The sequence below is a fragment of the Egretta garzetta genome, unplaced genomic scaffold (assembly GCF_000687185.1).
Source record: "Egretta garzetta isolate BGI_Z169 unplaced genomic scaffold, ASM68718v1 scaffold49, whole genome shotgun sequence".
Classification (NCBI taxonomy): domain Eukaryota; kingdom Metazoa; phylum Chordata; class Aves; order Pelecaniformes; family Ardeidae; genus Egretta; species Egretta garzetta.
In genome coordinates this window covers 1593965-1608262 of record NW_009260775.1, presented here as the reverse complement: position 1 = coordinate 1608262, position 14298 = coordinate 1593965, and positions in this window count along the sequence as shown.

Genomic DNA, 14298 nt, shown 5'->3' with positions numbered 1-14298 from the left:
CCTACCCATCAAAATAAAGCACACCGAAACCCTGGGAATGCGAAAGGAGCGCACCTTTTACCAAACAGTACATTTTAAGGTAAAAAAAAAAAAATAAAAAAAATAAATTCGAGGACTTTTTTCCCCCAGACGTGACAGGATCGTAGCATCGTGCGTGTGGAGAGCTTCAGCCAGCTAACCAAAGCACCTCAGCCTGATTTCCAGCCTCGGCTCCCATCTGCGTTCCATCAGAGATAAGAAAGTTTGAGACTCTCTCCAGTGAAAGGAAGGTGCATCCGAATTAGCAGCGCACGGCATGTCAGACAAGTTAACAGCAATTGTTGGCGCAGATGCCGCCGTACCGGAGAAACACGCTTGTGCTTTGCAGCCTCACAAAACCCCCGCAAGCCATTTTAGGAGGGAACCGCAGCCGTACGCCCCGGTCTGCCCCCCCGCAACGAGTCTCCCCGCGCCCTCACACCGCCACCCTCCAGGGGCCGCCGGACGTACCTGCTTCTCCATTTTTTCCCCCCCTGACCGTTTTTTTTTTTCCCCGCCGCGGGCTGGGCTCGCCCCTCGCTCCTCGCCCCTCGCCAGGCAGCCCGCAGCCCCGCCGAGCTCGTTTAAGTCTGACAGGTTTCCTTATATAGGTAAACACCAATTGCATTCCTGGTGAAAGCGGCTAACTGGCAGCGAGCTGAACTTTGTTAACTCCACAGATACCAAACGGGTCCGAGCGGAGGGTTTGGGGGGGGGGGGGAGAACGCTTTCCTCACGGCCGTATAGCACCTCCGAAACTCTTGCATTACTTAAGGCTGGGACAAGACCGAGTGCCTCGTTGGCGTTACGTTCGACGCTTGAGGTTTTTACGGTACGCTCTCCTTAGCCTACGTTTTACTCCCAAGAAAAGCGCACAGGATGACAAAGGTACGCGCACGCTGGTTCTGACAGCGTCAAAAATAATCCCAACCCTATCAGGCTTTTCATACAAAGGCCGGCATGTGTCAAATGTGGTGGGAAAAGGTTAGGAAGCGAGGATTGCAATGCTGATATCAACGGAAAGAAGCCACGTAAGAAATGCTTGGTTTACCCTTTTCCAGTTCTTTTGCTATACAAAGTAATAGTTAAGCTTGTGGTGATAGATCCAGCTTTGTCAGAGAGGTGTGATTGAAATATATTAACAGGCGCGCCCCTATCTAAACAGAGAAATACAGAGGGAGAGGGAGTACCCCAAACAAGCATATCCCGTGCTCTGCAGAGCAGCGACACAGGTATTTCACATATTTTTTAATCCTCTTGCCTGTTCACTACTCACCGCCCCCCCTCTGCAAGCACAACTTACATGTCTCAAAGGACTTCAGCAGGCAATTAATTAATTACAGGGGAAAACGTATAATCTGTCTACCTTTATTCTATTCAGACAAGATTCACCTGTGAGTTATGGCCCTTCTATAAGCTAAAACACTGTCAATATGCAGGGGAGGACAGAAAGCAAAAAGCATGAGGAAAGGAGAAAAAGAAGGAATAAAACAAATGAAGGAGGAAACCAAAATAAAAAATGAGTGAACATGAGAAAAGTTAAAAGATTTGATCAAAAGATTATGTTTGAAAAAAAAGTGCACTGAACTCTAAAACATTTTTTTTCATTTTTTCCCCCATATGTATTGCCTCTTACCTCAAAACACACAAGAGACACAAATTTGGTTTCCTGGTGACCTATGGAGGGTTAGAAACAACAGAGTACCACCCAAAAACTGGGAATTATTGTTATCCAGTGGATTACAGCTTTTCTTATCCCCATGTAATATATGACTTAAACATCATCAAACAATATACTCTGCAGAAAAGTTATTCCTAATGACCATTCCTAATGGTTTCAATACTTCCTTAGTTATAATTTTCTTCCTCCCCTGAGGCATAAACATTCAACCTCATGATACTGCAGGAGCTTGGCTTAGAAGTTGAGGAAAATGAAAAACAATACCAATAAAAGTTGTAAGACAATAAATAAATCTAAAATTGTCTCTCTGTATAATATATAGGGAATCGGGAATATTGGACAGGGGCTTGGTGTAATGGTCTTCACGGGCCTCTTTCAGGACACATAACTCACTTGTGGCTTCCCTGCACAGGAAGAGTATCTTGGCCTTGCCAAGTTCACGCTCCCATGACAAAACATTCGCACCAGACTACACAGCCCTGTGTCCCCTTACCACAAGCGAGCTTGTGACGAGTTCCTGAATGAGCATCAGTTTTTTCATGTGAATCAAGCCAATTAACATCTATCAAATTCCCAAAACTGCAACAACAAAGGAATTTTAAAAGGGCTGTTAGACTAAAATAGATGTTACTTCACATATGGCTGACTTTCTGTCCTTAGGCTAGCACTTTTTCTGTTAGCCAACCCAGAGACCACAACAAGCATCACATTCATTTATGCAAAACCACTCCCTCAATTAAGGATTTTCCTACCACTTCTTCAGTGCCTTGCACACGTGCTTTATTTCCCCTAGTTTCAAGCCAAAACCTCCACTATCTGTCATATTCTACACCTGACATACCCGCTTTACCTCCATCCCTTGACCCAAACATCATCCTGTGAATCCGTCATGGGGTTTAGGGTCATGTAGGCAGGCATGAAATCTCATGCTTTAGTTCCTGACCTCCAAAATGTGATTTCATTAGATTGCTGGCACAAGCATCGAAAGTTTCCCAAAGTCCTGCATATGCTACCTATGTAAGAGAGAATCCCTTTACTTAAAAAACATTTGTAGTAAAATAATAATTTTTTTCTCTGAAACATAAATCAGGATGAAATTTGTCTAGTCCTTCACTGCATGCCTCTGCTAAAGTGTTAACAGCAGTTAATTATCGTAAGAGACATCATAGTCAGATCTTTTATATTCTGTGAAGTTCCTTATTTTTTTAAAAATCCTATCTAATCCTGAAGCAATCTGGTTAATTCTTGAAGCTGAGAGTAACCTAGACTTACTACTTCCATTTAAATTGCTGTCACACATGCATTATCTGCAAGTAATGCCAAGATAACATTAATTACCCTGTAACCATTCTCTCCTGTTCTCCATTCCCTAGTAGGTTTGAGCCTGCATTCAGGGTCGGAGTGTATAAGAAAAGCCCCGAGCAGACCTCTAAAACATGTTATTTTTGACGTTAGGAATTAAAAGATTCATTAGAAGTGAATGCAAGTTATGACTGTGTTATTTTCTTTGTTACAGCGCTCCAAGCAAAAGCCTCACTCAGTGTGGCATTAGCTTGTTTCCCGTACACGATTCATACAAGAGGCTTACAGAGGTGCGCTTAGTTCCTGCCATTTAGATAGTAACTATTTGTAAGTCCAGTGACCTTTGGTCCAGCAGAGCTAAGGCAGAGCCCAGGCAGAACCTCGATGACTGAACAGCATACTACTGTTTCTCTTTGCTTCCAGTTGCATGCCTTACTAGCCATATTTTCCTCATCTCGAAAGACAGTTCATAAGAAATATTTGCTCTTATTAAAAGGCTGATGGATTTTCCTTCTCCCATTTCTGCCCATTTTTTAAATACACAGCCCTGTCACTGTTTACATTGCTGTACCAGAAATTGAAACCTCATGTAAATTTCCATGGCAAATTTTGATTGAATGGAATAGATAAGTGCAGTACACAAAGAACTATATTTCCTATACATACATTTCCATAATCTATATTTCCTATAGATTAAAAAAACAATGCTAGCCCTTAATCCCACCATGAGTTTCTAAATATCTGCCTTAATTTTTTTTTTCCCTATTAAAAGCTGAGGGTGGAACACAGCAGATTCAGTCTCCTTTTACTGAATTCTTACCCGATAACAAGATTTGCTTCTGAAGTTCTTTGTAGGCTCAAATTGTCCACACTTGAGCAACTCAATAAACTGGCTAAATTTAGCCAGGTTAATTTAAAGCAACAGAGATCTCTCAAGTTTCATTGCACAGCACTGTTGCCCCACAGTTTCCAGAACTAAGCTGTTAATGCATTCTCAAAATTCTAATTTCTTCCATGCAATGGCAACACTTCCTTTCACTTTGATATGGACAAGATTTCATACCTCATCTTGATATCTGCATCTTTACATCTTCAGTTTCCCTTAGAGATGTGCATCACTGCGCATCCCACAATGCATGTTCTGTTCTTGCGGGGTGCAACAAGATCATTCATTCAGTAGTTCACGGTTTGTTCTCAGCTACATTACCCAATCCTCAAATCAAGTAATGTGCTCGACTAGAATGGCAGCAGTGAGTACCTTACAGGTAAGGTAGATTCAGTTCTGACAGCCTTTGTTTAACATACAAGTCTCCTCAAAGATGTGCAATGGCACACTGCAGCTCTCTTTCCATGTCAAAAGATCTGTTAGCTTAAAAACCTAATACCCTGAATATATTGCTATTTCCAAGTCCACACGTTTTATTTCTGCACTGCCATTAAGGTAATTCATACACACAGAATGCTGACTTTGCATTGTAAGATATTCTTGCAGTCTGCACAGATACACATTAACGCCCAGCCTTTTGGTTTAACACCTGAAAAAGCTGCAAACAAAATGTCCTGGTGTAGAGTAGAGCTTTCTCTGAGCAAGCTGACTGCTGGAGAAACCCAGCTGACTGGGTCTGGCTGGGATGAAGATAACTTTCTTCATAGCAGCCAATATGGTGCAGCTTTGTGGCTAAAACTGTGTTGATGACATACTAAGGCTATTACTGAACAGGGCTTGCACCACCTCAGTGTGCAAGGTTGCCTTTTTTCCCCACTCTGCCCCACTCCAGTGAGTAGGCTGGGAGTGGGCAAGAAAGTGGGAGGAGACACTGCCAGGACAGCTGACCCAAATTGGCCAAAGGGCTATTCCATACCACATAATGTCGTACACTGCAATAAAAACCAAGGCAGAGTATGAAGAAGGGGGTTTTAGCTTCCAAGGTGACCATTGTTTGAAGACTGGCTGAGTGTTGGTCTGCCTTGGAGGGTGGTGACTGTGTTACTTTGCTGTGCTTCCCCCGACCTTCACCTATTAAACTGTCTTTATCTTGACCCACGAGTTTTGTCACTTTTGTTCTTCCTATTTTCTCCCCCTGTCTGACTGGGGTGAGGGAGAGAGAAAGTGAGTAAGCAGCTGTGTGGCTACTTAGCTGCTGGCTGAGGTCAACCCACCACAAGAAAATATTGCAGGTCCAAAATGCTAACAGTAATCCTTTCATTCCTGACATATAGCAGGTGCTGAGCAACTTAACTGTCCAGTCCAGAAACTCAGCAGAGAAGTAGTTTTGGAAATGGCTCTTTACTGCTCATCAGCTATCAGCTTTTGCCTTCCAGAAGATGCCTCAGGGTGGCCTGTGTAAATGCTTCCATCTCATTTCATGGAAAAGTGAGAAACTGTCATGCTAAATTACCTTCTGCCGTGGCCCACTGAAGTCATTTGACTTCACCTTGAAATGCACTAGAAGTACCTAAATGGCAATCACACGTCTGAGAAGCAGCTGAAGTTGTTGTCTCTCAGCCACCGGCTCCCTGACTATAGCTATATATACAGAGACACATCAGGCACACCCACGATTTTGCCCTCTTAGCAGGTATACCAGCAACAAACTTAGGACCAAGAGCTATGTAGACGCAGCGTGTAGTTTATATGCTCAGCTAAAAGAAGGCACAGGGGTTGATTTGATACGCTATTCTTCCAAAAAACGCAAAGTAAAAGTAATGTAAGAGCCCACATTCATTCAACGTCCAGGCTGTAAATGAAAATATTCGAGAAAGAAGAAACTAAAAGGTTAAGGTATTCAGAAGCAGTAACTCACAATTGCACATACTGTAGGCAGCTGAGCATGTACCTTATCTGGGGAACACTAGCTGTACGGATCAGTTAACTTTATGATACAACCTTTACTTTTTATTATTTCCTGATCTGGTGTTCAATTTTACAACCTTAATGCAAGTTACTTCGTTAATAAAGCATTACTTATAAAATTTGACCATATTACTTAACCTTTTACACAGGAACAAAGATGTCAAAACAAGTTAAAGGCTAATGTCTAAGGGTATTATTTTTACCCTTGGGAAATGAACTGAGCTTTTGTCCTCGTCAGTGTTTCAAAATGCATCATTAAAAGCTATGTAATACAACAAGTTACTATCTTTACCCTTGCACCACGTGCTCTTCAGATTTCAGTAACATGCTTACTCTAAACAAGAGCTTTATGTTTTCATTAAATACATTTAAAACTCAAGGTTGTGGTATTAGATGAAGCAATTAGTACAAGATCCAGCAAAAAGCTATTTGCTCCTGAAGAGTTCAAATGCTTTATCTGGAAAAGTTAATGAAGTAATGATAATGTTGTTATTAATGAAGATTAGAGATGGATTAAAATGGCATTCAGAAAATAAACCAGACAATTAAACAGGCTTTCAGAACTGTGGAAAATCGTTAGGGTCCAGGGGAAAAACACTCAGAATACCTATACCAAGAAGGACATTTGGATGTAATGCCATAGGACTCCAGACAGCAGAAACTGTCTTCATGTCAACATCAACATCGGGGACTGTAAGCATTGTGATGCTTAATGCTCAAGCTTTGTTTTAAAGTCCTTTCAAGATGTCTTTAACTGGAGCACCTTCCATATTAAGCATACTATGCTAATGATGGGGCTGTTAGAAAAGTTCATTAGTATTTGAACTGACGCAGCTATCAGATTAGTTAAATAAGCAAACATGATCTGGAGCTACATGGAGGAGAAGGATGATGCTGCAAATGAAACAGTTATTGTCAGTTGAATTTTTCTATTGCACCCCAGGTAATAGTGCAGAAGACGGAAGAAAGTGTTCAAACTGGAAAATCCTAAATGAGTCCAGAGAGATGGTCCAGAGCAGGTGGGGGGAGGAAAGGCAGCACAGGACAGCAGGTTCCCTTGTTTGCCGTGAGACTGGCATAAAACTCAGGGCTTGTTGACACGCTTTCCCTCGCACTTCTGGAGGACTCACAGCTTGGCCACTGCATTTCTTCCCAATGAATTCACTTTACCTGACTACAAAGGCAGTGAAGTACTGAAAATTGGAGCCCAGTCACAGTAAGCTTTTCTGCAGTTTCTGGAAGAGGAACACTAGGGTTTCTCAGACCCTAGGTAAGTGGATCACCTGAGAGAGGTGCACCTCGCTTAAGCGATCATAGAGGGGTGACTCCACACCTGGCCTAGACACTTCAGTCAGGTTCCTTAAACTAGGAGATATGACTGCTGGCCAAAGAGCATTTGAAAATAAGTTACATGAATAAGAAAATATTGGTTAAAATGGATAGTAAGCAGATTATTTTGACTGAAACATTATTTGTTGGTAGAACATATGGACTAGTTTGATCCTTAGTTTTACATAGTCCATATTCAGGCAGAAACACTCTTTGATCATAACTGTGTGAATAAAGACACTAAAACTAAGGGAAAGACAGGAAAGGCCAGGCAAAATTTTGTATTCTGGGAGTTCTGAGTATTTAAAGGAAAACGTGGGAGTTTTTCTTTACATGTCCTTGTTATGTAGAAAAGCTGAAGGGCTGGTCAACAGCAACTTTTGTCACAGGGTTCCCAGATCAGGGAGGGGAAGGAAATCATAGAATCATTAATATTGGAAAAGACCTCCAAGATCATCAAGTCCAACCGTCAGCCCAACACCACCATGCCTATTAAACCATGTCCCGAAGTTCCACTTCTACTTTTTGAACATCTCCAGGGATGGTGACTCCACCACCTCTCCGAGCAGCCTGTTCCAATGCTTGGCCACTCTTTCAGTATAGAAATTTTTCCTAATGGCCAATCTAAACCTCCCCTGGCACAACTTGAGGCCTTTTCCTCTTGTCCTATCACTTGTTACTTGGGAAAAGAGACCAACACCCACCTCACTACAGCCTCCTTTCAGGCAGTTGTACAGGGCGACAAGGTCTCCCCTCAGCCTCCTCTCCTCCAGGCTAAACAACCCCAGTTCCCTCAGCTGCTCCTCATAAGATTTGGGCTTCAGACCCTTCACCAGCTTTGTAGCCCTTCTTTGGACATGTTCCAGCGCCTCGGTGTCCTTCTTGTAGTGAGGGGCCCAAAACTGAACACAGTATTCGAGGTGTGGCCTCACTAGTGCCATGTACAGGGGAAGGATGACTTTCCTGGTCCTGCTGGCCACACTATTCCTGATACAAGCCAGGATGCTGTTGGCCGTCTTGGCCACCTGGGCACACTGCTGGCTCGTATTCAGCCAGCTGTTAACCAGTACCCCCAGGTCTTTTTCTGCCAGGAAGCTTTCCAGCCACACTTTCCCAAGCCTGTAAGCATTGCATGGGGTTGTTGTGACCCAAGTGTGGGACCTGGAACTTAGCCTTGTTAAGCCTCATACAATTGACCTTGGCCCATTGATCCAGCCTGTCCAGATCCCTCTGTAGAGCCTCCCTACCCTTAAGCAGGTCAACACTTTCACCCAATATGGTGTCATCTGCAGACTTGCTGAGGGTCCAATCAATCCCCTCGTCCAGATCATTGATAAAGATATTAAACAGAACTGGCCCCAGAACTGGGGGATGCTGCTTGTGTTCCCCCTGGGGAACACCACTGTGACCGGCTGCCAACTGGATTTAACTCCATTCACCACAACCCTCTGGGCTCGACCATCCAGCCAGATTTTTACCCAGCAGAGTATACCAGTCTAAGCCATGAGCCACCAGCTTGTCTAGGAGAATGCTTGTCTAGGGGGCGGTATCAAAGGCTTTACTAAAGTCCAGGTAGACAACATCCACAGCCTTTCCCTCATCCACTAGGTGGGTCACCTGGTCATAGAAGGAGATCAGGTTGGTCAGGCAGGACCTGCCTTTCATGAACCCATGCTGGCTCGGTCTGATCCCCTGGTTGTCCTGCACATGCCTGGTGAGCGCACTCAGGATGAACCTCTCCATAATCTTCCCCAGTACCAAGGTCAGGCTAACAGGCCTATAGTTCCCTGGATGCTCCTTCCAGCCCTTCTTGTAGATGGGCATGACATTGGGAAGCCTCCAGTCATCTGGGATCTCCCCTGTTATCCAGGACTGCTGATAAATGGTGGATAGTGGCTTGGCAAGCTTCTCTGCCACCTCCCTCGGCACTCTTAGGTGGATCTCATCTGGCCCCATAGACTTGTGGGTGTCCAGGTGGCACAGCAGGTCATTAATTGCTTCCTCCTGGATTATGGGGGCGTTGTTCTGTTCTCCATCCCTCTCTTCCAACTCAGGGGGCTGAATACCCAGGGGATAACTGGTCTGACTATTCAAACTGAGGCAAAGAAGGCATTAAGTACCTCAGCCTTTTCCTCATCCTTGGTAGCAATGTTCCTCCCCACATCCAATAAAGTATGGAGATTCTCCTTGGCTCTCTCTTTGTTGTTAATGTATTTGTAAAACGTTTTTTGCTATCTCTCAAAACAGTGGCTAGATTGAGTTCTAGCTGGGCTTTTGCCTTTCTAAATTTCTCTCTGTATGACCTAATGAGATCCCTATACTCTTCTTGAGTTGCCTGCCCCTTCTTCCAAAAGTCGTAAACTCTCTTCTTTTTCCTGAGTCCCAGCAAAAGCTCCCTGTTCAGCCAGGCCGGTCGTCTTCCCCGCCAGTTAATCTTACGGCACATGGGGACAGCCTGCTCCTGCACACAAATCACTCTACAGCACATAAGGAGGAATGTATATATATTGCAAAACAAATGTTTTTAATAAAAAGCAATCTGTCCCAGTCACTACTTACAGTACACACTGAATTATTTTTGTTCCAAAACTTATGGAAAACAACTAGTTACAATGCATTTTTGGACTTTGTGTCTATACAAATGAAAATCAGAAATACTACTGGTATATAAAGAATACATATACAAAGAACTGTATTTAAGAGTAGGGAGGTAATAAATCATGTATTCACATGACAGCTGAGGCCTTGCTTAGAATATCCTTTGACCTTCACACTGTGAAGATGAGAAAGCAACAAAGATGAAGAACATTAAGAAAGCTGCAAGATATAAGGAACAGGATGGAAAGGACATCCAGTTTAAACAAAATGTGGAACTTTTAAGGAATTTTTGAGAGAAACAAGATGAAAGAGAAAGACTTGATCATGGTTGACCATGAAGAATATTCACCTAAAACATAACAAATTTAGATTAGATGCGAGGACAAACCTCCAAATAAGAGTTATTCATCAATGGAGCAGTCTGCCAAGAGAAACCCCTAAGATATCAGAAGAGGAAATACTTAAAGGGAGATTAGATAATATACTCAAAATAGTGCAGCAGATAAACCTGTAAAATATGTAAGAGGCTGGAGTGGATAACTTCCTTCAGCCTATATTTCTGAGTCTTTGTTTAGGACTTTACATATAAAAATCCCTTTATAGTATTTGGCTTGCGATAGTAGGAAGGATCCAGTCCTGCAAAGTTTTAGTCATTTTAAGATTCCCTAACTATGCAAATAGCCTCGCTAAATTCAGTTTACTTTAACTTACTCCATATCATACAGAGTGACCAGAAATATTCAAATGGTTCCCCTCCCTAAATGTCTGGAAATTATTTTAAAGGTATCTGAAGGATTCTAGCTTAAGACCAGCAGATGGGAGAAAACACAATTTTTCACCTACTCTAAAGGAAATATGTCTCCCCCATTCTTCCATTGTCCCCTGCCACCCAAGGCTTGCTGCTGGGTGGTATGTGAACCTCTTGAAACTGAAGCCTTCTTCCCAAGCATTTTGTTACATTTACCCATAAGCACTCTTCTGGTGTATCTTTTAAATGTCGTTAAATGGCAACTTCAGGAGATCCACAGGAAAGACAGGGGGACATTACCATGGCAGGCCACTCCACCATTATTCTGCTCTCCCTTGCTCCAACTGCTGCTCTTGTGGCCCTCCCACACGGGATCTGAACAGCCAGTCACAAACCCAAGGCAAAGGAAAACCATTGCCCTGCCAAGCTCCTTGCTCTCTCAAGCAGCATTTAACACCTGGTATAATATACTGGGGTGGGGAAGAATTAAGCTTCATCTCACTTGTCAAGTTAGCTCTCAGATACTTGTGTTGCGAGTAGCAGAAGAATAATCCGGTCTGTATACATGGATGCGACCTTACCCTATAGCAGCGTCTTCTGTAAATCAGATACCTGAGATAGATAGGAAACATCTTAGCAGATTCTAAGCATCCATGATATGGCTGCCTTGACTTCTGAGCTAAGCACTGTAGACGGCTGCTGTATTTGATGGAGAGAAATCAGCACTTCCAGGGCTCCGTTCAGCTGAGCTATTTCAGGCATCTGCTTTAGGAATTATGCCCTGTAAGTGCCTATTTTTCTCCAGGGACTGTAAAGTGAACATTGATTGCTGGCTCAATCACTTTACCAGCTGATTCCTACCTTCAGATATTTATTTTTCTGTAGAATTAGGTGTCATCTTAGTAACTACTGCAAGAAATTAATTTGTTTAAATGATTAAGATATGCTGATGTCATTCAGCAGAGAACAAACTCCTCCATACCCTTGGCTGGATAATAAATTAAGAGAAGATGCAGTTATGGGCGATGAAGAAAGTTTGCCTATTTGGTTATTTTGGCTAAATATATTCATATTTGTAAATATTTGGTGGAGAGAGGCTGGCTGGTTATCTTACTTCTTAGCTTTTCTCTACTTCTTTTTTAATTTTACAGGAATGCTATGACCTTTCTAACTCACTTGAGCAGAAAAAAGCTGGAAGCTAGAAAATGTCCTTTTTCTTTTTCTTTTCCTTTTCCTTCTCCTTTTTTCCCCTTTCCCTTTCTCTTTCTCTTTCTCTCTTTCTCTTTTCCTTTTTCTCTCTTTCTTTTCCTTCTATAAGTCCCTTGTGAACCACACTGCACTCTTCTCTAAGAAGTGGAAAACCAACAGGTTCGTGATTGTAATTCAGCCCCACACTTTGATTATATCTAAAAGGAATTAGAACTGCTCAAGTGATTAAAAAAAAAAATTCTCAGGTAAATAGTCTACAGAATATTATACAAGCATGTTGGCATAATCCATGTTAATCACAGAGGAGGAAATAAATGCTCGATTAATGGCAAATACAGAAAAAGTTGTTTAATTAAATCTAACCATTAAGAAAACTCTTCTACCTCTAAGCTTCTCTGTAGGTAGGAAAACGCAGTCACTGTCCTTAGGGCTCCATTATTCTGGCAACAACATCTACTTTTATTTCTTCCCTTTTTCCTCTATTGCTTAAACACCTCTCATTCCTCTCTCTCCTAGTAATATTGAGGGTGTAACTGAAGGAAGAAGTGGACAAAATTGTTCAGTCCTGTATGGAAAATGCTGTAGCACATATTTTCATGAATCTGGAAATACTACCAGCTGTATCTAAAAACTGAAGGTAGTTCCATTTTCTTTTCAACAGGGGAGTTTTGAGTTTAAAATAGTGTCAGAATTACAGCATTTACAGAAGAAAAAAACAATTTTATTTAGTTTGGGAGCTCATAGGTTGGGGAAAATAGGAGAGTTTTAAAGGGGTATGTGGTTTTTTATAGCCCAAAGGTGCCAGAATAACTTAAAATGCTTAGAAATCTGTGTGAGCGAGGCCAAGAAGTGAAGGGAACTTTCATTCCCTGAAAAAAGTCCTATTTCTTTCACTTTTCTATGGCAGAATATAAGCTTTCTGCATGCTTTGGCACCAAAATTGATTAAAAAACGCTAACAGGAAATTTTATTACTTGAAACATGTACTCCAAAATGAAGCATCAGAATTTACATAAAAACTTTTAATACTGATTTAATTTTGCATAAAATAATTACTTCTGCTGTTGAAGTAGTTAAATATACTTCAGTTAACACGCCACAAAATGAAAATGAGTAGAACTTCCCCTTCTCTAATACTAAGAGATATGCAAATAAAAGCAGTTATGTTTCAAAGGCCCGTCTCCTCCCATTCGGAAGGCAGCTGCTTGAAGGTGACTTGCACTTTAAAAAAGGGCAAAAAAGATGCCTTCATTCTTCATTTACACTCTGCTGAAAGCCTGAAATAGGAAGGACAGTAATAGAGGGTGCTGCGACCTCATCATCTGTCATGGGCTAAACAGAAGCGTGCCAGAGCAGTACCTATAATGGTAGATTTATATATGAAACACTACCATTTGGGGTCAGTCAATAATGAAGAAATGATGTGCATTCCTAGTGAATCAACAGCCCAAATGCAACGTCTCATGTCACTGCAATATTGGAAACACAGTATTTTAGAGCAGACAGGGAGGCAAAGCTTTAGCTCTTTACATTTATCAAGCACTACTACTTATAATTATTTCATAAGGTCTGCAATATTAACAGTTTTCTCAAGTGAAGTTCCAGTTCAGATAAATCCACTCTGTGCATGACATTTCCCTTAAATCTTCAACCACACCAACCACCTCCCACTTCTTTACTTGAGCAACCATATGTAATGGCTGTGTCCAACAAAATTCTCCGCAAATTTCTCAGCGCTAAAAATCAGCAGGAGAGTCACTCAGCAATATTTGAAAATGTGATCTTGTATCAGGATTATTCAAAAAATGATGCTTCGGTCCACATCCAGACCACAAGAAAATTTTGTACCAGACCTCACTGTACTCCCAGGTCTGTAACATCTTCCACATTTCTAAGAAGGAATTCCCAATATCCTTCTCCTCTTCAAGTATTTTCCCAGGATACTCCCCCATTTACCAGCTCTGAGAGATGCGCAGTATATAGCTGATACAATGCACTGGGCACTGCTTTCTCCTGAGCAACTTCAGTACAATAACCTAAATGGTTTTGGTAATTTAATAACAGATAATGCTGCTGGGAAGTAACATGAGGCCACCCCCCAGGAGCTGATCCCTTCAAAATGCTTGTGCCTGTAGAAGGAAGGGTACACGTAGGTGGGTGGGGATATGCGTATAGGCTGCTTATTGATACAAGACTGAAATATGGATGAAATAGGATGGTAGTGGTCAACGGCACAATGTCCGGATGGTAGTGGTCAACGGCACAATGTCCGGATGGAGACCGGTGACAAGTGGTGTCCCTCAGGGGTCCGTACTAGGACCGGTGCTGTTCAACATCTTCATCAATGACTTGGACAGTGAGATAGAGTGCACCCTCAGCAAGTTTGCAGATGACACCAAGCTGAGTGGTGCGGTTGACACACCAGAAGGCCGGGATGTCATCCAGAGGGACCTGGACAGGCTGGAGAGGTGGGCCTGTGTGAACCTCATGAGGTTCAACAAGGCCAAGTGCAAGGTCCTGCACCTGGGATGGGGTAACCCCCAGTATCAATACAGCCTG